The sequence below is a fragment of the Dufourea novaeangliae genome, unplaced genomic scaffold (assembly GCF_001272555.1).
Source record: "Dufourea novaeangliae isolate 0120121106 unplaced genomic scaffold, ASM127255v1 scaffold241, whole genome shotgun sequence".
In the NCBI taxonomy this organism is placed as follows: Eukaryota; Metazoa; Arthropoda; class Insecta; order Hymenoptera; family Halictidae; genus Dufourea; species Dufourea novaeangliae.
The window spans coordinates 120,209-146,874 of record NW_015374117.1 but is presented as its reverse complement, the minus strand read 5'-3'; positions in this window follow the sequence as shown (position 1 = coordinate 146,874).

The following is a 26,666-nucleotide window of genomic DNA, read 5'->3' as shown; positions in this document are numbered from 1 at the left end:
GAAACGGAGAAATGGTAAAGAAATCATTAGGGTCGCGATAGAAACGTGAGAAAGGAATCGGATGTCCTTTGTTTCTTCGATCTCGATCAATTGACCGAGAAAATAGAAATGTCTGGTATTCTATATTTGGTTATCAGCCCAGCTTTGTGCAGGGTGTATTCATAGACATAAAAATGTAGAGTGCGCGTCAGACCAACCCCCGTCTGCCATATTCTTCCTCGGTTATATCTGTTGTTCTCTTCTAAATTACCACACCTAACTACAGCTATTAACCCCACTGACTATTACCTTGACCTCTTCCATTTAAATACTCCGACGAACTTGTGCATTCGAATCAACTTGCAGTATCTCTTGTACTTTAATTCCTCCGTCGAATTAAATTGCACTCGCGATCGTCGGCCAGTTTTACAACCAAGCCAGAAAGAAATTGAGATATTCGCGTGCGTGTATATCGCTTCGGAGAACTCTCCCAAGCGCTTTCAGCACACCGTCGTATGTATATACAACCTGGCCCCTGGAAGAGAGGGTCCACAACTTGGGGTGGTGGTGTTGCATCGAAAACTGGTTTCTAAACCTCTGTGTCCACACACGCGTTCTCGACCGAACCAAGGGACTGGTCAGAAGAGGAAAAAAGAGGGGTGAGAAGGGCCAGGCAGCAGGCGAGGGACCGTGATACCGACGGTTCGTTGCAGGATACGCATCAAGGATCTTCGGGACCCAGGACGAATCCCGTCCAATAAGCCGAAATGGAATCAACGGATAAAGAGGTCTGTGTCGTCAGGACACGTAGGTACGGGCTGCATGCGAGAAAAGAACTCTCTCGATCGTATAAGATTCTCTCCTCTTCCAACGTGGCCAGGATCGCGGACTTATCCCCGTTGTGATAACGGCGAACGAATTTCTGGCGCTAGAGGGTGGGAGAAGATTACCTGAAAACTCGTCCGGAGGTTAATCCGCTTCGACTTCGCTCGTATACGCAGTTACACACGCTACTACTAACAGACCCAACGATCGCAGGATTATCCAAACACACACGACGAAAGTGGAATCGTAGGAAAACACTTGAATCCTCCAGCGGAATATCAGAAACTAGGACCAAAACTTCGGTTACCCTCGTGCGTTCAGAGTTGAACTACCCAGTCGAAACCGCTCTGGTTAAAGGCGTGGACTGTGTTATCCGGCGTTTAGGGGGCTTTGCGAAAGGGAGCCTAAGATGGAGAGAGAACTGTTACATCGAGCGTGACTGCAGGATCTTCTTCGAAGTGTCTAGTCGACAGGAGCTGATTGCTCGTGTAGAGAGTGCGCGGTGTTTCTCTTGTTACATATTATCCCAAACTCGGGGAGAGCAACGGAGTTACGTATAACGTTGTGAAACGTTTCGCGGTGTTTCTCTTGTTACATATTATCCCAAACTCGGGGAGAGCAACGGAGTTACGTATAACGAAGGCTGGGAGCATTTCCGTGCTCTTGAATAGTTTCCCCCCTGTAGTTTGAGGAATAACGTTGAACTTCTCTATCAAGGGTAACACGTTCGTGTAACGAGGAGAATAATATAATGGGGTGTCGAGAATACGAGATTTCCGTATGGAAAGACAAAAAGTTCTCTTTCAAAAACACCGAAAAGGACGGGCAAGATTTGTTGATCACTGGTTAGCACTCAACCAGAAGCACCGCTAACTATTATTGCGCACAACGGGTGTGTGTATGTGTGTACGGGCACCACCAAGCAGGTAACCTTTGTCCGTCGTCACTAATTAAAAAATTCCTTCTGGCTCGAGGCTCTCTCGACCGGCCAGCGGTGGTCGACTGCGAAAACCTGAAATCACTGGCGGCTTGAAATTCACCGGCGCCACGGCGTCGACGACTCCCGGTGTCGAATCGGTTTCGTAATCGCCTCCTTCGCAAACTCTCCATCGCATAATCTCCGGGTTACGTAACAACGCCGCGAAACGAATTTTGCATATTAAGCCGCGGTAAAGAAAGAAGAAAACAAAAATGGTACACACGGCGAATCGAAGATTTCTTCCCACGAGCACATCCCCCGATGGATTACAGGTGTTTAATACGAAGGAGAAATCGAGGTAGATCGACATAATATAACAACTCGAAGATCATTGTACCAACCCTGTTACCATTACACATTATATGGACCATTTTTACGAACAGTTTTTTTTCGTCCAGAAATAAAGAGAAGGGAAGTAGCAGACATTAGATAGAAGCTTGTTCTGCGAGTGTGCACAACGAAAGGACCTGGGCAACCTCTTGGGAGGAGGTGAACACGACGTTAACCAACCAATTAGCAATAAACCACCCTCAAGGCCTGTAACAATTTACACTCGACTACACGCAATGCACGACGGAATCGTCGCTCGCGAACAACACACGCGAAGAAGTCGGACAGGCAATTTTTTTGCCCTTCCGTTTCCGTTCGCAAGAGAGGTCTGCCACAGGCGCCGTAGGTGGAGTGAACCGGAAAAACGGGTAAGGGAGGAAACACGGGATAACTGGATCGCGTAAATAAGGATTGTGAGCGCAGCTTCGAGGTATTGCACCAATCGGCCAGTCTTTTGTTCCTGCAGGAGTAGAGATCCGAAGCTTGGTCCTTCTGCTTTTTTAGCTTATGGTCCTCCTCCGTGTTCGTGCTTCATACTGTTAGCGTGCTCGAACTGGGAAAATTGTAACTTCGATCGAGGAAAATAAACCTGAAGCTACTGAGAGTTAGGTGGACGATCGATGCAATTTTTTTTTATGGAGACAAGACTCTGCACGCTATATTTTAAATTTTCATCGTTACCATTCTCGTGTCACGATGGAATTGTCAGAAAGTTGACAAGCGTGCCGACCCGTTTTAATCCACGACGACAACGACCCAGACCGTGAATTTCTCGCGAAATCTTTGATGCGATTTTCAAATGAATCCCGAGCTCTCACTGTCACGGTTAAGGGGGAACTCTGCTCACCCGGGCTAGACGGCTGCATTATTCATTTATACGCCCGACATTGTTCGCCTCTGACACTGTTAGAATATTCCTACTAGAGTCCTGTGGGCTCCGCGGGCTAATACAATGGCTGGGATATCTCCCTCTTGCGCATACGAAGAAGAACAGGGGAACCACGACGGGGTGTCAGAGAATGAAGATTCCGTCAAATCGTGAAAATCCCGCGCCCTTTTGCATTCTCTGATATGGAAGTAAGTATTAGCAGAGAGCATCTGAACCTCTTCGCCCATTCACACAGTGATTTGGGGTAATATTAATAGTAGATTCAGGCTGAAGTGATGTCCACCATCCTTCATTTGATAAAACGAAAATCCCTTTGTGTTTCCTCCTTATCAGGCATGCTACGTTTCTTAGTAGTATTAAGATAAATTTCACCCGTGGATTTTAATACTAAAAAACATAACTGATAACTAATTGTTCAGGTATGTATTTATTCGTATCGTCAATAGTGATAATATTATTATAAAGCAAATCAAGTTCGCTCTCCTATTTTCCTAAATTAGTTCTCGGTTATTTTGACGCTAGCTTTTAAGGGTTAACATCCCACTGCCAAGAGGACAAGCTTCGCCTTGCTAATAATAAAGTTATCAAAACCGTCGGGAATAATTACACGACTGTACACCGGTTGTAGCATTACGCTACGCGTACGAATAATTGTGATCGTTTCACGGAGAACTGGCACGGCCCAGAGCCACCCTCTGTCTCGAGTATAATGAGTAGCTGCGAGGCGATCTTTGACGAGCTCTTTTCTCTGACGCCCACGCGCACGCAGACGAATTTTTCATTGCGGCTCTCTCGTCGACGAAACGTCGTGCGCGAGTTCTCTCTAATGACGTAATAACGATTCTTCTTCGTTGCAACGACTTTCTTATCCGTGGTAACACGCTTGCCCCGTGGGTCAATGTCGTTCGCGTCCCATCGTTCACGTCGACTACGAGAACACGCGAGCTGTTCACCCAGAGAAAAACAACCGAACAATATTTACAACGTTCCTCTGGCTCTCCCTCGATTTTTCGCGACAGATAACATGACCGATAACGCGGCTTATTTTTTTTTATTCTCTCTTCCCCTCCTCCTGAAACGGTTAAAACAAGGACTGCGATCTTATACACAGAGAGACAGGCTAACCCGTAAATAAACCAACCGCGGTTACATAATTAAACGGGGGAGTGGTGTAATCTCGTGAAACGCGATTAGTCGAGACCGATATAGCGCCCCTTATCATCGAGAGCGAATCGGTAAGAGGGTATCTTTCAGTATTAAAAGCGCGATAAGATTAACATTTTTTCCGAATGTGTGTCCACTTAAGTAAACACAGATTCGTTATTCGTTTTTTTTTTCGCTTCATCTCCCGAGGTTCCGATACCTGATTAGCGAAAACCAACCTATGTTGCCCCTCACGGAGGGGACATTATATCACTGTGAATTTCTATATCGGTCGACCGTTTGTTTCCGATTCCTCCGAATCTGCTTGTCTCGGAGAGACAGAGAAAGAGAGAACCGGTCAGACCGGTTCGCGAATATTTCACGCGAATGAGATAAACATTTTTGCAGAATAAAACATTCATTACGTATATCGTCGAGTCGACCAAGGGAGAGGCGCGGGAGGGGAGGGTTATTTATTGATCCCGGTTGTACGCAATCCCAAGCACCATAATTTTTCAACCGCGAAATTCGATAGCCAGGCCACGATGAAAACTGTCTTCGGGAAAGAAAAAAAATGACATATATATATATACACCGTGTGGGAACCGTTCTCCACCAAGAAAAGAGGCCGACACAGTGGGAGAAGAATAAAGAGACGGTGAAAGAGAGAATAGGAGAGGCAGAGAAAAACTGGCATACACAACACAGACGTTCATGAATGTTAATAACGTTCGGAAGGCGAGCTGTTGTGTTTCGTGGGGGCCTTATACGATCTCACCCGAGGCGTATTTGCATAAATTTGACAAACACCTCGTTACGAATTCGTCGCTTGTAACCACACGCGCGATGGCGGGACCTGGTTGCATCCGTGCGCGCGCGAGTTACGCGAAGAAACGAAGTTGGGTCAACGTGTGAAGGCTGAAGAAGCGCCTCGGATAAATTAAATTCGTTTATGGCCGCCTTTTGCGCGCCCCATCTCGTCTTGCGTTGTATCGAAATCGCATTTCGCGCTGCTAATTTTAGTACCGGTCGAAATTACATCCGAGTATTTTAAAAATTTATTTCACGCACACACCGCCGTAATCCGTTCCTCCGTGGATATATCAGACGCAAGTGTTCCTCTGAATGTGGGCTCCGACGTCAATAGTATATATACTACTACCCATAAATATCTGAACACTTGTATGACGATGCAAATCTGCGAAATATTCTACGAATTTTTATAAGCTTATCTTACTAAAAGTGAATATACTAAACTTATAGAAGGATGTAAGTGATACTTATTAACAAATCATATCGATAAAAATACCATGACCAAAGTTGAATGAAAAGGTATAGTAAAATTAGCCAAACAAAGTTATGCAATTTGGTAAATAGCAGGAAAAATAATAGTCTTATCTATTGAAGAATAGAGGCATCCTTATATCGACAGTGCATTGTGTCCGAACACTTATGAACGGTAGTGTACGCACGCAAAGAGGCGTCTTCCTCACTGTCGTCGAAAAAAAGAAGAAAAAGAATACGGTCGGGCCAAATTGCTTCGTTAGAAATGCGCTAATAATGAAGTCACCTTGTTATTATTAACCGCAATGCCGGTTAGATGGGGTAAGTTTTAAGTTCACGGAGGGCCCCGGCCAGATCTAATAAAGTTTAATCCCTTTAAAAACTTTCCTCCCGCTGAACCGTGGGGCGCGACGATACGGCCGCATGTTTTTTTTTTTCGTTTGTGAAAAACCGTAATCCTCGGCTAACTAGACGGGCCCGTTGAAATTAAACCCGCGTGGAAAAATAAAGCAGAGGCAAGGGGTACACAACAGAATATACAAAACGACCTCGTAGGGGTGGGCGCGTTTTTAATAAGGCGAAAAACCGAAGCGATCCTGAATCTTCTCTGCCAGAGACAAAATAAACAATGGCCCCGGATAATAACGCGAAAATCCATTTTATTTCTAGCCTATAGATTCCACCCCAGGGGGATTTAATTAAAAAGCGATGTTCAGCTTTCGAAAAAACATCACAAGGTCTGAGGGACTCGGCCTACATCTCGTCCCGTCGTCTTTAAGATTATCCTTAGGGCGGTCTCGAAGGGTCGGCCGGTTCAGGGTCAATCCCTGAACTCGTTCTCTTCCACTCACGGGATCCCTTTTCCTTTCTTTCGGCTTATTTCCACCATTACTTCGCGATTTCTCGTAACGATTGTTTTCCATCGGCCAGACAACAGCTTCCAAGAGACTGCACGCGACTGACATTAACGCGTCGACGTGTGTTAACCCTTTAACACCCAGACCCTTAAATCGTTATTTAAAAATTATGAGGCTGATATATACATATGTTGTATCTTGTTATCTTGAAATCGAAAGTATCGATATTAAACAGACCTAATGTTTTCCATTTTCTTATTTATTTTTAGAGAGAATACTTTAATTTTTTAACTAAAAACGTGGGGATCTACTTTACATCAGTGAAACTACGGATGTTTACTGACAAAAGTTCGATATTAACCGGCGACAGAATTTAACGTATTTTTAAAGTGAGTTAAAATGGGCGTTGCCTCGCTGCAACACTGGGCATTAAAGAGTAAAACACGATCATCGAATTCGAAGAATTCAACTTGAGGACAGATGTCTAGACGCTACAAGTAGGCAGAATTGCGAAAGTCAGCGTGTCTTGAATACAAGATTATAGACGAAACTTCTTGTTTTTTTTCCTGAATATTTATCACACCTGTGGTGATTTCCTGGACACATCGCGATCGTTAATTTCGCGGCATAGAAAACACCGAACACTCTCTTTCGTCGGGTCTCGCGCTGTTTCCGGTAACGAATACACAAACGCTGATTAACCATGACATTTCGACTCGATTATTATGCATTCGCAATCGGGTAGGGTCATATGTATCGGGGCGTTACGGAGTTATGTATTTTGAAACTGTGTTCGCGGTTCGATTTTTTTAACGAGTCGCCGCGAAGGTCGATCGAGTCGATGATAACCGAAAATAAACTTTTTCTTTCTGATGGATCGAACCGCGACATACATGTATGTATTTATTCCATCTTAAATAATTCAACCGGTGTGTCGTATATACCGACACACAATGTAACGTCGCGATTTTCCCGCGATCGATACTTTTGCCCTCTGGAATATACACAAACGCGCGTGAATTTCAAGTTTCAACGGACGGATACAGAAAGGGGAGCAGAGCCAAGGCGGTAATTCGTTGATTCGCTCCTCGTTACCAATTATTACGCGATTAAACCCGATCGTACGACTGTAATAAACAGACGCCGCCTACAATTTGCTTCGTTACCAGTTACACATACACACCCACGAACAGCGCGCCTCGGCGCAATTATATAACAGCCTGCAGGTTTTGCGCGTAAAATCGTCGAGTTGTAGAGACCAAAAAAGAAATCGACTGCACGTCCATAAAATAGAGTTTAACGATTTGGTAAACAGGTTGTAAATATTGTCTGAAGCGTGATGCTTCTACAGAAGAAACCCACCGATAATTCTAATCTCTTAAACCGTCCTCTGTAAACGAGTGCACGTGAGCAACGACATCCGTTTCCGCTGGAAAAAGCAAATCTCCCTCTCCCAGCGTTTACCCTGACACAGCGGCAAATCCGAGCTGCAGGAGCCAGATACACAGAGAGCTTCTATCGGTATCTCTGGGTAAGTTAATACCACACCGCGATCTCGGGAAGCTCGTGCGCAACATTAGATCGTCAACGTGGAATTCTTTTACAGGTGCACACGCGCGAAAGAGGTGTCTCGACGAAAACAAAAAAAAGGGAATCTTAAAGTTAGTCGAATCGGGCCCCCTGGTCTCGAACGAAAATATATTCGAAAGAATTCGGGAAATTCACCACACCCCCCGAAACCTTTATCCTTCCCCCTTGGACGATATTGCCCGGAGTCTTCGAATTAAACTCTAAAGCGCGCACGGAATTCCATCGCTCTCGGGCGAAAATTCAATAATTCTTCCCGTCCAGTGGGATACTACTTCTCTATATAACCTGGCCGTTTCTCCCCCAATCGAGATATCTAAATCTTCGACTATCTCTCGAGGATCTACGGATTCCGTGGAACAACCACATTTTTCCGTACAAGCCGCTTGTCCCTTGTCTCTCATCAGTTTTTAATTACCCTGGTGTAGGGTCGCGTGGTTGAAACACGATCTCAAGGGGTTGAAGATTGATTCCCATTAGTTCTCTCTCTCTCCCTGTCCCTTATTTATCATTACACGGTTCCACGACGATCCCACTACGTTCGTCAAACGACCCCTTTGAATCTTTCCTCGAGAGCGTGTTCCCTCAAAGAGACACGCACCAGAGTTCGAACACAGAACATTCGCGAAAAAGCATCAAAGTTCTCGGCCCGGACAAAATGCCTTAATATATACCACCCGAGGAACACCCTAACGAGATCGTAAAACGTGAACAAATAAGGACCGACTGGGGCTCCTACCCTCGCGGATATAATTCGATACGAACGACGCGACATTGTGGGGCACACTCGAATATACATACAGAAGGAAAACGAATTCAAGAGTGAGAGGGAGACGGTGTCTCTTTCTCTCGTTGGAAACTACTGCATGGAACGCTACACACCACACTGCCGCGAGTGTAATTTATTTTTGGTTAAAACGCGAGTAACGCGGCACAGGGAGGGACAAACCCTTGGCTCGTCGCACTTCAGTGAAAGTGGGATTTATAGGTCGCGTTGCGGCGCCAAAATGTCTCTATATGTGTGCCGTAACGGGAGGGTGATCGAAGCAGAGGCTCTGGATGGAGAGGAAAAAAAAAAGAAAAAGAATCACGAGTGGCATAAATTCTAGTCCCTAGAAAAATGCCGGCGAAATATCAACGAGATGGGGGTGAAATCGAGAGTGCACGCCCTTCCTTCCGTTCGAAAGATCTTTCCCGCGAGGCAATTCTCGGAATTCGTAATTCGATACTGTTTAACGTCGAACATTTCTTTCCCCGTTGGTAGACTTTTATTGCGTCGAGGGGTAAGAGCGGGAATAATATAATGTACCTATTCCTGTTCTCCTTTTAATTGTACATTCGTAAAACGCCGGAAGAATGTGTCACAGTGCGATAAGCTGAAAGAAAGAGCACCCTAAAACAATGGAAACACGCTCGTAGGAACTTTACGAGCCCCTGTGTGTGTATGTGTGCTCCGGTTTGCTCTTAGTGTACTTAGAAAATATAGCGAGAAGCACGGGGGCGTTACTCGCGGATCTTGCAACCGGTAGCTGGGAAAATTTTCAGGAAGACCCCGTTTTTGACCGAAATAAATTACGAAAACCTCTTAGAACCTCTTAACGATGAAATACGCTGATTCACGGATCCACTCGACTTCTTTCCTCCCCTGAAACAGTCAACCCTTTCCATCGACTCGAAATACACACTACCGTACAAAAGTATGAGACCAGCTTTGATAAATTGAAGGAGAAAAATATTATTCTAAAAAGATTTGATAAAAGTAATGTAGTAAAACTAATTGGAAATCATTTGTACATGTACACTGATAATACCGTAACAGAATAATGAGTTGAACTGTTCCATTAATCACGAACTCTGGTTCCATACTTTTGGCCGGTAGTGTACATACTTACAACGAAATATTCGTAAACAAAAAACTAACTAAAATAACCAAGCTGCCAGATATATCAAAGAACCTTTTACCAACCGAGCGGATATATTTTCCAAGAACTGAAGATAGATGTACCCAACCCTCTTTTCCACTGAGGTATTCCGTTCGAAACACTCAACCCTTTCCATCGACACGAAAAAGACTTACAAGAATTCGTGAAGAAATATCTAAACAAACCAAATACATCGGAGAACCGTTCACGAATCGGACGGATATATATTTTTCCAGAGCCGAACAGAGATTGGGTGTACTCGGCCGACCCTCTTTTTCGACGTCGCAAGAACGTAGGGCCCCGACTTCGGAGGGCTTTTTAACAACATTCCCGGGCGGCTCGGCCTGTTTAAATGCATCGGCGGTGGCGTGATTCCATGCAGTTGACCTTGGAGGCTGCTAGAGCGTCAAGCTCCTCTCCTCGGCCCGCTGGTCTCGAGGTGCTGGCCACGGTCAAGGCTACGAGAGAAGAGGCGCACCCTCTCTCTTCTTCACCATTCCTTCGTGTCCGTCTTTCTTCGTTCGCACACACCATCGTCTCTCCACTCCACCGTTTTACCCAACCGACAACGGCGAACCACCGACACGCTCGCGCTTGGTCCCCTGCTACACAGGGAAGGGGATGGGGATCTCGCCTAAAACTCGCCCGGTGCGTTTCAGCCGCACCGTGAACCACCACACGAGGCTACGAGGTATAGGTATCCCTGTGCCCAGCGATTCGCATCGCCGCGCTCGAAACGTAGACCTCCTCCGCTGGCCGCCCCTATATACCCCCCAGCTCATTTCTCCTTTTGATCGTGATAACGAACGCGAGAAGGAGCGGCCTGGGAATCGACGATGCGCGAATTTCTGGCTTCCATCCTACACAGGGCAAAACGAAATTCTGTCGACCCAGCGAAACGAATAACTTGCATTTTTTTTTTTAGGAATCAAAGGGCTAATCACGGAGACGTGAAAGTTCTTACAGTCCCCCGTAGAATGATTAAAAATAATCTACAAAAAGATATCCGCCTTGATTCGCTAACAACCGGTGTATATGCAGAAGGCTTCGAAAGAACTGAAATTACCGAGAGACCACAAGAGTCAATTCGTTCGTAAACACAGGCGTTGATCCGAGGGAATGACATCATGGGATCAGAAATACGAACAACAATTAACATTCCCCGTGTATCGTGACGCGAAAGATTAAAAGAAAGAAACCACCCATGGCGCCACGAATATGGAAATTCTGGGCTAACGAGATCGGGCACTCCAACGTAAAAGATCACGTAACGTTGTGTAGACCCGCGATGAGGTGTACATACATCGAGAAACGTCCGGGGAGAAGATTTCAGCGGAGGTTACGTATCGAACTGGTGGAAAATAAAACTGAAATAGGACAGGTTCCAAGACCGGAACTAAATATAGGAAAGACGGAGTGTGAGCGTACTATGGGTGGGGCATCGGTCGTAATCGTCGTGTTTGCCGCCCTTCGTCTACCCGCCTTGCTCTACACCGGAGACAGCAGCTCTAGAAACACAGAACCTCTCTCTATACGCACACTTATACTCGCGAACGACGACCCACACTTATCCAAGAAAACGGACCCCCCCCCCGTTCATTCATATCCTGCGGAACGCGCGTCTAGAGGGTTCCTTACCGCAATATGTGACCGGGACAATTGACTTTTCTTCCTTCTACCCGATCCCTTTATCTCGCTATTACGTCCCTGAAAACAATGGATTGGTTTTCACGACTCGATCACTCCACCTCAACACGATCGATACACGACGACGGTACAAAAAGAACTTTGTATTTCCGTGGCGTGCCACACACACCATCGGCAATACACTTTGGGGCTTCTGTTAGTAACACAAACCGCAATTTCTCTTTTATGCCTCTTTCGGTATTCCTTTCTAGGTTTCAACATTGTTGCAATAGTAACACAGATCGTGGATCCCAATTTCTTTCCTATTCGCGCAACGGCGCCTCAAAATCGCAAGAACCCTAAAGGGTCCAGCCGCGGTTTTTTTTTTTTTTTCAATACAAAAAAAAGAGAAAAAAACAAGGGGCTGGAAGCTACCGGGGTCTACTATCTGCGATTTAGATCTCCGTTACGACCGCGTACGCGGGGTCTTTGAAGGATTTGAGAGCGGGGTATCGAGTTACTGGCTCAAATCATGTGTAAACTTCTGCTCGGCTGACTGTCGCGTGTTTTCTCTCTAGTCGCGGCCCGATCTTTGTGCGTTCGAGCGTGGATCGCGCGGCTCCGAAAACGTTGCCGCCGATACGCGTCGTCGTATACTTTTCACTACCCCGTGAGTCCCCCTTAATTCTTCTCACGCGAATACCACGCCAGTCTTTTTCGCTACGAAAGCCTCCTCTTTTTTTTTTTTTTCGTCTTTTGCCCAACCATCTGGCTCCACCGACGAGAAAGTATTTCGCGAAACACACCGCCTCTCTCCACGGCGATTATTTATAGCCCGCCGATCTGCGGTGAACGCGAGGCAGCGCCGAAGGAATGAAAATATTCCGCCTTTCCTTCGCCTTTTTATACGAGCTTCGAAATCGCGCTATAAAGAGGAAGGAACGGAAGCGTGTGCTTTCCATACGGAATATGCACGTTGATTCGCTTAACACATCCCACCCACCCCCGATGATTCTACGCACCCCCACGACGTCCGCTAAACTTTGACGCGACACTTTCGCGGGCGTGACACAAAGGCTGAATATATCGGAAATCCTTCACGATCCTCACGAATCTCTTATATTCTCACACCTGGCTAACTTTGTCTTCAAAGAAATATTCCATCTTCGATGTGAAACAAAGAGAAATTGTGCAATCTTTGGAGCTGTATAGGGTATTACGAAGAATACGTGAAATGTGAAAGAATCGAAGAAAATTCGCTTGAGTGAAGTTATAGAAAAAGAACTATTTATCGCAGTTGTCGAGGATGTTTTAAGGTCACCTTACATCGAGTTCTAAATTAAATAATCCCTATGTAATATCTACTTTTTTTCAAATCATTATCTCCAAGCCACGTCCATTTACAGATTAAAGCGTGACAGCCTGTAACTCGGTATGATTAAGGATCGTGAGTCGTCTCGTTCATCATTTCTATCAAGTATCCGCGTGTTAGTTCTCACCCCAGAGTCTTTCTGTCCAGGGATACACCGCCCTTCGCGAAGAAGACGTATCAGAAATGAATTTTTTGCGCCGTGTTTGTCGGCGGTTTTTTTTTTTAAGAGGAATAAAGTAACGACCTCCAGGTGCCCTACTGTTCAACTTTTATCTGGGAGAACGGAACGCAAGACCGAGCACAATTTAATGCAAGATACATCCTGTCTTGAATGGTACGCGGTAACATTATCTTCGCGGTAACTGCGATTCGAAAGAAGCGTTCCCCTTATCGACGTCATTGAAAACGACCACCGAGGCCAGACTCGAAGAGAGTTCGCGTGGGAGAGAAACGTGACCAATTTGATAAGGGATCACGATAATTGTATTCTTACACGTAGACCTCACAAGGAGAGAGCCATCGGTATCGTGACCGCCGGGGCCAATTATTGTTTGTAACGAGCCGACCATCCCACCCCCAACCCCTTCCTCACCCTTCGATCCGATACCATGAATCCAAAAAGTCTCGTCCAGCACGTAATACGCGTAATTGCGGGGGCGTTGCCTCGCTGAACTTTTTGACGTATCTCCATGGTGTATCGAACGAAGGAATTAATTACTGCTCGCGCCCCATTTAACACGATAGAACATAATCAAATTCAAATCTATTTCATGCAAAGTACTTTATAACCTTTAGAGGCAGTACGGAATAAATTTTGAACCGAAACGTGCAAAGAATCTTAAATATCCATTTCAATTGCAAGATTCAAGTTTAAAAACTTACAAAATTGGTACCAACTCGAAGTTACAAATACTCAATAAAATTTTATCTTTACCATAACACGATATGATACAACGCGTTCAAGTACATAATAAAATTGCAATAAAACATCGTCAATGCTACTCAAAAGTGTGTAAATCAAAGATATAGCAGACTCACCGTGCTCGATCGCTGAAGAAATCGACCTTGCTCTTCTTCTTCATAATGACCTGAGGTTGATGAAGCGGGCTGACGCTTGGCTCGCTGGTAGCCGGCGGCGAGCTGGATCCGGTGCTGGACGAGAGAGATCCAGCCCTACCGCGGCCGTTATCGATCAATTGCACCTCGGTGGTGCCACGACCGTTCGTGGTAACGTGATTGCCGTGACTCGGCGGTCCAGCCGAAACGGCCAACGTGGGTCTGCTATTTTGACGATTGCGCCGTTTCTTTTTCTTCGCCTCGTTCTCGTCCGGTCGGTTGCCGGAGGCGTTACCGCCGGAACCGGGGGGCATCCAGTCTAGATCCTTCTTCAGGTGACCGCGACCGCAGCGGCAGCCGCATGCCTTGAATGCAAGATCGTAGCCTTTTTTCGTCCAGAGATTCTGATGACGTTGCCGCTCGGACCAGCTCCGGGCTCGTCCGCAACTCTTCAAGTACGTGAGCACCGTTTGTTCCCAGGCGTCGAATGTCGTGTAACGCGTTCAGCCGGATCACAATGTCGCCCCTGAGACACTCACCGGTGGGTGTGCAACAGCGGGTCGTAACTTGCGACTGTGCCAGCAGGTTGTTGTTCTCCATGATGTCGAGAACACCGGCACCAACGTTCTCTAATAATGCACCACCGTGACCGTTCGCGTGACGACGTGGTGCCATTACTTTTATCGTGTTAACGTTTCACTCACACACAAACACCCACAATCCCACGGGTACCTCTCCTCTCTCACTGTTTATAACTGCAACCGCCTCTCCTCTTCCAACAAGCTCAGCAGAAATCGTACACGCCCGGGGGGCCACTGGACCAGATAACCAGGTGTAGCAAACGTAGTCCGTATAATCGTTTAGGTTAGAATAAATTCGTTCTCGCGCAACGATTCTCCGTCAGACACTTCTTCTTTTTATTCCTTCATCTTCACGCAATTCCCGCGTCCCGCCAGTCCCCTCTCATGTACACCCATTCAACGAATGATGCACGTTGAGGATGTCCCGCGAGTCACGCGAATAAAACGCGAAGCGTTAACGATCTCTCTCACCGATGATGATACGTTTCGTAGAGAGATCAAGGTCACTTCGCGGCACGATACAACCCCCGAGGGATACACACGCGTTGAAGAATCGTTCGTGGGAAGAATCAATTTTATCGTGGCATCCGATGATGTTTCTCCTGTCCACCAAAGTCAAGGTCACTGTTGTACCAGTGTACGCGGTCGCGAGCGGTAATTTCAAAGTATCGAACGTTATGTTCCTGTTCCGTGAATAACAGTTTTGAATCACGAAAGGTTCCCGCGAAGGTCTCGGATACTCGGCGTCGAGCGATGAAATGGAAGGATGATCTCTCTCTCCTCTTGACGACGTTTCGCTTGGCGGGCGCTAGTTTCGAATGTCAGGGTCACCGGGCGCCTACGCGCGCGCACCGTCGAACGCAGATTCACGATTGTTGGAAAGTCTTTACCCGTGGCTCGCACAAACGAGACAGTTTTCGACGGATAATTCGAAACAATCGTACACGCGAAGAAAAAGCAACAAACAACACACCGAGGCTCCGCTTCCTTCTCTTTTCTTTTTCCTCTCGTGCTACACTGAGAGTCCACGACGAAAAACACTTGCTCGCACGTAGGGTGCACCACTCACTGAGCGCCGGCGACGACAGCGTGTCGGTTGCCGTGGCTCGGCGCGCGGCCGAGCGCGAAAGTGAGGCCCCATTGGGTGAAAGCGAAAGCAGCGTGGTGGGGGTCACGGCTAGCGCGCCAATCGATGCGCGCCGTTGTCGTCCCTCCGAGGGCGCACGCTACCGCTCTATGTTTCCCTCCTTCTTCCACGCGTTGCCTGCTCCTTGTCGCACTCATGGCCCGCCGGCGCTGCATATACGAACGCACGTTTTACTTTTCGAAGCCGGCGAGGCCTGCGAATAATCCTGGAGACGCGTGTCGCGCACGTATGCGTACGCGATGCGTAAAACACCACGGACCACACCACACGAACGGGCGGCGTTTCGACGTATCTCTCGTCTACTTATGCAGAAATCGTAACGAGATAATGCCAAACAAATTGAAAATTCTTTTGCAGTGGACCTACTGGACGATGGGTAAGCATAGTCGATTGCATTTGAAGGGAATATGGAATTAACGGGGGCACGACTGGTCTAACGTTCGTTAGGTTAGCTGGATGATAAGAATGGAGTTTGAATTTTTACGCGTCGATATTTTGTACACGTTCGTGTACACGATATCGTTTCGTTTCATTTTATGGGATAAGATATTTTGTACGGAAAACTTTCAGGTGTCAAGAGGTGCCGAATAGATCACGCGGCTCGAAAGTTTTCGCGAGTTTCTCTACGAGTTTGTTACTTGACCGTTAAGCGTACCGAGAGAAGACATGGCGTACGTGTCTTATTCCACGTATGTATTTTTAATTAGCAACGACTCGAGGCGTTCGCCTTAATCGATTACACGCCGATGTATCAGTGAACATAATTACATACAAAGTGCTTATTTTTGTCGAACTAACATCAAAGACACTTAAGTTCTTCAAGATCAATTCAGTTGAAATATTTTATATCGAAAATGTATATACACGTATGCGGTATAGTATCTACCATATTGTTAAATGTACGTTATGGAATACAGAATTTCAAAATGGCGTCTCGTGTGTACAAACTCGATATATCGAAGACGTACGACCGGGAAGGTCTCCGGACGACTATCTTTCGCGTTTTTCGGCTAAAAGCACGAAAACACTAACAGGCCAAAAAATTGAACGTCAGTCTGCTTTGAGGTGAACGTGTATCTCGTGGTCAGTAAATATCCCGCGACGGTGACAGTGTGTACCGTACTCGCAACACTTTTTCCCGAATGTGACTTCTGTCGTGTGTACTTTTGCTTCAAGGGAAGGCTGGTATGAAACAGGTACGTGTCGCATAAGGTGTAAATATTTACGCCCCTAGGCCCTTGGGTATATTACGTCGAAAATTCTAGAGAGAACGATTGCGGTTCTTTTTATGTTGCGAGGTCGCCCGGTAGTCCCTTTGTTCTTGCCGCGTGAATCTTTTTTGCCCGATCTGCGGCTTCAATACCTAACCTCAAACAAAATCTTTACAAACATGAATCGAACACAAGGTTTCATTTAGCGTCAAACGTTGCGTTCTCTTGTGAAAAAGTCATTCGATAAATCACGATATATCCAATTTGTATTTACAAGGTACTAAAAATGCTACGACAGAATCTCTAGTGTGTATTCCTTAAATTTTCCGTACGCATGGAAGATACGTATAACCGAGAATTCATGAAAACTCGAGGACGATCGCGATACTCGGCTAGATCGGGCTATCTGTAAATTTAACCAAGGTTGCGGTCGTGGAATCCCGCAAGCCTTTTATTTTTATTTTTATTTTCCCAGCGGTTCGTCCCACAATCAACACCACCGACCGTTCACGAAACGTCCAGCCACTTGACGAGATTTATTTAGAATCGAAGCGCTATTCTGGACCTCGAGGAGCGCCGATGACGTGAGTACGCACCATATTTTTCTGCCGGCGTCTTCGGAGGCTCGCAAGCCCGTCCCGATAATCGCATGTATCGAGGAGAAGTCGTTTCGAGGCCTCGTGAGAGACGAGCTCGTCGAATTCGTCGACAAGCGGTTGCGGAAAACAGGATTTTTACGTTTTACCGCGATTCACGAGATCTGAAAATATCGCGAATGCATTTATTAATAAATAAATCGGCGACGGGCCTTACGTTATGCATCGTTCTCGTTAGCTTGTTTCGGTCTGTGTTTCCTCGTGGGCCGCAGTCGGTTTATCGTGAAAACGGCTGACAAGCGAATTGCACAAACAACTACCGTGGAGATATATATATATATATATATATATATATATATATATATATTAACGGGCCAGCGTTGCGCCTGTCCCTTATCGAATCGTTCGGCTTATCTGCAGCGAAGGTCATTAATGGCAGAGATTTCGTTTGGCGGTATGCGAAATAAAAAAAAAAGAAGAAATCACCGGGACCGAAAATAACCACACACACATACCTGCAAAAATATTCGACCGCTTCTGCATGGAGTATTATGTCGAACCAGGATACCATGAGTTATGATCGAAGATCCTCAGATATTCCGCCCACAATGAATAACAGTAATGGTGTAAAGATCGGAAATTCTTTCGCGTATCTTTTTTACAATAACCGCCCGAGCGTGTCCGTCCCGAATGGAACTATATAACATAGTTACGAAATCGTCGGTTTAACATATCCCCTTCATTAAAGATTCCCGATTACGAGAGTGTTGGTAGTATACTTTTGCGACTCATTGTAAATCGCCGGCAACCGGTCGCCCCGTGGTTACCGAAGTTTCCGTTCATTCTTTTATCGTTCCCAGCGTGTCCTAAAAATGGCGGTGGTTGTTGTAAAATCGAGAGAACGAGAAAGAAACAGAGAGAGAAAAAGATAGGAACCCGGGGAGAGAGAAACGATTATCGGGAACGCAAGCGTATGCGAATTTTTATCACGCGATGCACGTGTTCCTAACGGGCCATGCATATTGCGGACGATTATCGACGCCGACGCGAATGAGACTTGCGAAAAAGAAATGGAACCACTCACGAACGAGAACGGTTTCCCGAATATTTGCGTTAAATTATTAATGATAGCGCTGGCTAGGCTGGAGGGGTGTAACGTGACCCTTATCTTGGTTGATAGGATCGGCTTAGGAAATTTTCGTGCAATTTTCGTTGCTATTCCCATGGGCATTGGCGGAAAGAGCAGAGAAAGAGCGATCGGGAACACACAACAAAAGAGTCGATTTTTGGCCCCGGCTGTCCGCTCGCGTGTGTTCTCTCGTGCGAGCGAAAAACCACGCGGGCGAAAACCTGGCTCCTGGGACATACCACCGGCGAAACGAGATACGTATTAGATTACGTTGCATAATTTTATCGGCGATCGTAAAGCTGTTACGAAACATGAGACTCCCGATTCTCTAACGAGATGCCGTAAATAAACGTGTGTTGATCAAAATAACGTCGGGTCAATCCTTGATTTCAGGTCTTTCACGTTGTCCACGATGATACGGAGGATAGGAACGGTTTTATATCGTGGGGGCTGTTTCTTGCACACCGAGTCGGGGTAATAAATAAATACGTGGCGATCTCCACTTTGCAAAACGCCGTACGCTTCTCATAGTCGGATACAGCACCGGGCTTATAGTATGATAAATAATACCCCGTGACGAACGAAAAGTTACCCTTCTTTGTCTTTTTTTTCTCTTTCGTTTAAACGATTCCATCGCGGCGAATAGAAAGTTGTTCGATACTTTACGATTCTCACGTGACGAACACCCGGGTAATAAATAAAACTACGAACCACGTTGAGTTACGAGCGTTGTTCCGTCGAGTGTTCGCACGACACACGGAGACGAATTCGATGTCTCGTCGACCAACAATGGATCCCCGACTGTTTATTTCGAATCGTGTAAATATTGGTACCCGTAGCTAAAAGCCATTGGTTCAGCAACGGTACGAAATATCCAGGTCAGTCCGATGGCTGAATATCGGTCCCGTAGCTTACGCAAAAGCGTACAAGAGGGTAGAAGTGGAGGGAATCGCCACCCTGGGTGTATAACAGGACGTCGAGGTATCCGAAAAAGGATAATCCAACATCCTCGAGAGGGCCCCCCCTTCCTGGCATGAAAAAGTTGTTTTGATCGTTTCGGGTTTCTAGGACAGTGACCGTGAATGAGGCTTTAAGCTGGTATACGACTCCCGGGGGCCGGTGGGGGATGGGGTGTTCTGGTACACAGGGAGAACCAGATGTCACTGAAAGGAACACGGCCTCCTCATCCCGTTCGGTTCACGCCAGTTAAGAACCGTGCTACTAGGGGTGCCCGATTAAAAAATCCGAGGGTTGAGACTGCGGTGTGTGTGGAGGATCGCGTGACGACGGAAGACAATCGAACGGAAGAAAAATTTCTTCCATTGAATAAGAGACTCGGGAACCTAACTCCCATTGTGTCGGAGCCTCCCTTCTTCGTGCTGGGCAACGGAGTAACGAAGATTAATAATTTCTTCCGGCGACCTTCCTTCCGTAACTAGTTTAAACTCACCCTTATCGACATCTGTTCTCCTTGGAGACTAAAGGAAACAAAAAAAAAACGAAACTATAGCAGCCTGATTCGAGAATTCGTTCACCTTCACGGCTACACGGAACGTCGAACACGTCCGATTGGGGGATGTGCTGGCGTAAGCAGAGATTCAAAGTCCCGCGGTGCAGTTTTCGTGCTATAGGAGCCTCGGTGTGGTGGTTTCGGGGTGGGACGGGCGCGCGGATGCTGGTTCGTTCGCTGGTGGAATGGGGGTTTTGAAGGTTGGGGGCACCGGGTTGACCGTGGGGCGCTTGGAAAGCGGGGGTGTAGGTCTAGGTTCAGGGGCGGCCGGGTGGTGCCGGGTGGGCGTGCACTTTCGGTTTCAGGCTGCGCATGCCCGTTGCACTCGCAACGTTTTCCTCTCCCTTCTGCAGTCGCGACGGGGCTGCATGCAGCTCGTGGAAGTTTCCAGCCACGTAAAATCCATCACCATCGACGCGTCACGCAGTCGTTGTTCTGTGCGATCGAGGAACGCGTTGTTGTTACACAGGGCGTTCTCTTTGTCCTGATGTCGATTATCTCGTGTAGGATCGAAAATTACAGGGCGTCGATCGTGGACGACCAGGTTTCGACCCGGGTACGCAGCCACCGTCGTTTCCGTTCCTTCGAATTCTAATCACCTTCGACCCTACGTTTTTCTGGGATCCATTACACACACACACACCCACGGGCGAGGTCGTCTTCGATCGAACCGAATGCGCCCCTTTAGGATCTGTAAAATCGCCTGGACGATGCTTTCGTAGGCAACTGCTACAAGGAATTAGATTGTTTTTTTGGCGCTACCATCCGTTGTTTCGCGTGTACCTTGAAAATACTAGGTGTAGATACTTAATAACGATTGTTTCAGGAAGTTTGCTCGATATATTAGAAATGAAATCCAAGTGGAGCATAGTTTCTCTTCGATTTTTGGAACAACCACGCCCCTGGTTGAACGTACGCGCCGCAGAGAATCGGGACGGTCTCAACGGCGGTGTCTCGGGACCTTCAAATATCAAGGGTTACGCGATAATTAATTTCATCTCGTAATTCACGTAGGCTCTGTGTGCAAGCAATTAGTTTCCCCGCTAGAAGGCACGTACAAATGTTCTTCGGGGGGCTGCCTACGCCGCGAGAGATTACCCGGGGAAAATTTCATTCCGCCTTTGAAGATGCAATTTTCGCGGCGTTCACGGGCCTTTGCGGAGAGCTAAGCTCGTAATCTTGTTGGCCGCTTAAACGCGTTTAATAGATAATTGACTGCGCGGAAAAGTCCTAAGATTTATGATTTACGAGAAACTCCCACCCCTTCCCGGTTTTGTTGTCGTCCGCCTCGTTCCGCAGTTTTCACGACGAGACCTTCTCGTTAAACAGTATTTATAGTAGCTTACGGAAACTTAATATCCCACAATCTTGCTCTTTCGCTATCAATTTCAGCGATTTCCACGCGTAGTCGTATTAAAAGTACGTATACATATTATACAAGTCTCAAAATGGAGTCTTCATAATAGCCGCAGCCCGCGAAAAATATTTAATGAATCCCGTATCTGTTTCACGAAATTCAATTCCGGCAGGAAATCGCGAAACCTTAAACAAGCCCGGTGCAATGAACGGAAATTGACGTATGTGTCAGTCGAGCGTGTAGCGGAAAGAACTTTAATTAACGGGCTTCGATAAACAGGCCCGATCTCGTTAATGGGGCGGTGTTGCACGACAGACGGAAAAATCGCGTAAAAAACGTACGATCCGCCTCTCGGTGAACGTGTATCGATAAACCAGTGTAATGAAGGGAGGGAGGGTGAAGGGTGGGTGTCTAATTACGATTGTTAACGCGTTGCCCCGCGAAAGAAGGAACGTAAACAGAAAACGTACGCAAACGAAACGAGCAATCGCGAAACGGTTGTTTGCCCGTGGCTGTTTAATTTGTTCACGGTAGACTCGGCTTATTTCCGTCGCTAGGCAAAAGCTATTCATAGCGTACCGACATGCAATTGCATAAAGCTAGCGGGATACGTTGACCCTAAGTGTTACGTAACTCGCGTCTAGTGCCAGCTATCAGCGGGAACGATAACACAGCCGGCTCGATAGTTCGCCCGCCCGTTGTATATCTATGAGAGCGTTTGTGTCTAGATCGTTGTATTATTCGCAATCTCTTCGTGCCTTATCTTTCGGTAACCGTCCATCGACTTTCGAAACAACCGTCCCGGTTTGTATGCCCCGTTACTGCGATCGGAGAGACTGCGCGTCCCATCGGTTCCCGTTTATCTCTCTCTCTCTTTTTCTCTATACGTGGGAACATTACGGTAAACGACCATCGACGATATCGATACTGTTCCAATAACAAGGATTGTCTTCGATAAACGAAAACTATTGGCGGTTCGAGAAAAAAGAAAGGAAGAATGAAAGAGAAGGAAAAAAATTTCGTACTCGAACCGTGTTTCGATAAGAATCCGATGACCGTTGAAACGGAAAGGATTACGAGTTATCGCGAGCCTTTGATGTCCTCTTTATTCACGAGATAACTTTCGTCGTAACAGTCGAGTAATAAGACCGACTATCGTAACGAAATCTTCCGTGAATCGGAGAAATATCACGATCGATATATGTATGTTTAAGTTACCCGCGGCGATCCACGGGGGGCGGCGCACCTTGCACAGAGAGATTCATCATCGTCTCGAGTACAACGATCCCCGGCCATCTGGCCATCGCGATTCCCGGACCTCGAAGTACAATACATACATACATACGAGTTCAACGCGCGATTTTAGATCGCAAAATTTGCAGTACAAGCGAGTTGCTGAAATGCCTACAGAGTACGGGGGCGATGTTTCTAACAAAAGCCGGTGGATTGGTGTGAACACCCAGTAAAAATATATCGTATCCACTTATGCAGGAAAAAGAGTACTAAATTTTCATTTGATTACGTTTCACTCTATGAAGGGCAATTTACGATATTAATACCTTATTGAAACATCTGACTATTTAAATTGTCCCGAGAAAATTCCATCGATATATGTTAAATTTCAAATATAAAGAAAATTTTTTACAGTAAAATGGTTGTTCATTCATACTAAATTATTTCAATTCTTTCACTTGTTTACATTGTTGTAATGATCTTATACCGCGAGAGAAGTGTTTGAATAGCGAAGAATGTATTTCAATTGGCCAGTCGGATTCCGTGAGTATAGGATCAGGGAGGAGAATGTTAGCGAACAGTGAGAGGAGGAGAAAGAAAAGAGAAATCGTGCTTGTTTCATTGAATGTAACATATGGGGAGGTGGAGAAAAAGATATATTAAAATTATATGTTTAACCATTGCTATTATTCGGAGGAAAGTACTAGATCTGTTGGTGGTACATATTGGGACACTAAAATTGAAAAAAAAGTGCTAAGTCTGGTACCAAAATGGTGGTCACATTGCGGTTGACTCCGCTGCTGGTGTCGATGACTTCGGAACGCTCGCCAAGATCGGAAACTGGGTTACGTACGCGCGAGGTGCGTGCACACCGCAACGCGTACACGGCTTCGAAATAAGCCAAGCAGAGAAAATCTCCACGCTCGACAAAGCCACGGTCAGCTTCTGTATACCCTCGACGTATATATACGTACATACGTGCACACGTTATTCGGGAACTGGTCCTCCTCCGGCGAAAGATACGTGTCCAATCTGCCTTCTTTTGTGCGCATCTGCGGGCTCACGTGTCCCCCCCCCCGTCCACCCCCCGTTATTCACTCGTGCAACTCGGATATCTGACCGCGAACCTCCTTTCATGGATTAAATCTCTTTGGATAAATCCGATTCGAGCTGTACCACTCCTCGCTTTGACTGGTTTCTCGGCTTTGGGGTGTGTTCTTTTTTTTTCGAGGGCCCAGGCAGTGGAGACTGAGCGTAATTCGTTTGAGGAGAGACGCGTGTCTCTTCAGCTAGATCGATTCACTTGCGTGCAGCTTAGTGTGCGACGTTTTTCTTTTCGTTTCCATTATATTCTTTATTTTGTCCCCTATCTAGTGATTCTGGTGCTGTTAAATTGACACACGTGGGTAAGGTAAATGTTACCGTAAGCCATTAACCCTTTAACGCCCAGACCCTTAAATCGTTATTCCAAAATTCAGAGACTGGTATGTACACTCGCGAGCAAACTCGGCTTTCGCTGGGGGAAAAAGTGGCGTAGAAGAAGGATCTCCTACAACTTGATAAATTTAATCCAAAAACTGAAATAAATGGTAAATCGAATGTTAATTTGACATATATTTCTATTATTCCCGAAACCAAATCGCAGGAGGCACTTCGCCTACGTCACTTTTTCCCTTAGTGGAAGTCGAGTTTACTCGTGGGTGTACGTTGTATTCCGCTATTTTGAAGTCGAAAGTATCGATATTAAACAGACTTATTTTTTGTTCATTTATTTTTGAGCGCGAGTACCAATCATTAATGATTCCAGAACGGAATCGGCGTCGTCGTTTCGTCGTTTATCGGATTTGTCCTCTGCTGCGTGTATGCGCGCAGTCAGTCGTGGCCGCGCTGCACGGCGTCGTGTGCACGCTAATTGCGCAACGGTGATTCACGGCACACATTCGTTTCGCCGGTCCGAAGAAAACCGGCGGCCGCCTTAATTGCTAAGCGAACGGATTTATGCTAACGTCCGTGTGCACCTTGGCGGCGTGTGCGCGTCGTGGATTTAATTACGCCTCATATCCAGACACCGTGAGCGTGGGTAATTAAAATATATTCAGTCGCAACACACAGTCGCTTCTTCTAGGAAGAAGCCTCCTTCTTCGATGTTCAAAACCGATTCGTCTATTCGTACCGCGAAGGGGGGAATTTTCTTTTCTGAATTCCTCGCCAACCTAGTCTTGCTCGACGATCACGATCCTTGTCTCGATCCTAGATCCTCCGTGCGCACTCTAATTTTCCCGTCGAACGGATCTAAACCCGGTGTCAACTTACGGTTTCGATCGTTTCGCTTTAGATATAGAACTTAATCAAAGGGTTGCAAGTACGACCGATAGCGTGGCTCGAAGACATCGATCCACTTGCCTGGGCTTTGGCTCGCGATCTCCGCGAAATCCGAAAACGTGATCCGGGATCTTATCTACCAGCACGATGATTTATGATACCGTCCGTACATACAATTCGACCGATAAAACCGACCAGCCCGAGCATGAGCTCCGTGGCCCACGACGTCCGTAGGCACGAGCGTAGCGAAGTGTCGGTCGATCACCGATAACGCCCGGCCATCAAAGTGCTTTCTAAGATCTCACCGTGGGGTCAGAAGACGGGGCCAGCGACGATTTACGACGGTTATTATTGATAGAGCCATTCGAAGCGCGCGCCCGGATGGAGTTCGCGATTCCTCGAGAGACCAGACAGTCGGTATCGTCGAATAGTTTGAACAAAGGACGTACGATTCCGACTGGATTCTTCAAAAAAACGATTCCTCTGGTTAAAAAATCGATCTTTCGAATCGATTGTCTGCTGTACGATTTTTCTTAGAATAGATTTGACAATTGATTCGCGAAATCGATTCTTTGAAGTGAATTTAACATCCCCAGTTCCAACACACAGAAAAGAAACGCGATGTTGACTCACTCGCTGACGGTGTCTCATCCTACGACACACTTGAACATGGTCACGGGAAAATTCTTTACCCGGCGACTGGGTCGATGTTCCCGCGAACAATCGTTTACAACGAACCAGCATTTACATCGAAAAATGTTCCCCCCTCGAACGGTTCTCCGAGTTTACGTAATTTCCCGTGTCACGACGGGCTTACTCCGTTAACTGTACACGAACGCTAGGAATACCATTAACGTCTAATTAACGCGTCGATGGCGTGCTTCGTGGGGTTCGGTTCGACGAACAGCAAAAAACCCGCGAAGTCGAAATCGCCTGGGCCAATCGCCGCCGGTCTCTCCCACGTATTGCCGCGAGCTTTTGCGATTAGATATTGGGAATCGCCCCGACGACCGTTTTCTAGCTACTAGCGACGATTAGATAGGACAATAATTGCGGAACAATGACCTACGCCGTCGGCCATTAGCACCGGGTAACATTGTATTTGCTCGAGAAAGCGTTTCGTCCCGAATCGATACGCTGCGCGTTCCAGCGCGGTGTCGATAATTTCGATACTCGAACAAATCGCGATTACCCTGTGGTATTCGTTAATACCTGTCCTGTTTCGCCCGGGGAATTTATATGGCCAGGCTGTAACACCGTTTCGCGCTTTCCACGCCTCTTTTAAATCGACCGTTATAGCTATTCGCGTACATCTTTATCATCGTAACGCCGTTATTTAGAGGCGGAGGAATATTTTTATACTGTTGGATGTCGGGCTAATAATCGTTCGTGAATTGTAACGATAAAATAATTTATCGATATAAATTTATATATATATAATATATACTGACTGTTAGTAGGACCTATCTCCAAGGCTCCATTATCACACATTTTTTAAGTTTCTGAATTCAAAGTTTTTCCATTTCTTGCGTCTATCTGCTTTTACTTTCTGCTATATCTGTAACGCCATCTCCCGATATCGGTGACATTAAAAAGCAATATTACACGGGACCTACGTTCATTTCGTCAGTTACCTTCTCACGCGGAGGGTACGGAATTCCGCTCGTAAACGAGCTTCCAGCCTATAGAACCGATAGTTCGCGGGCAGACACTCGGTATCGACCGGGTGCT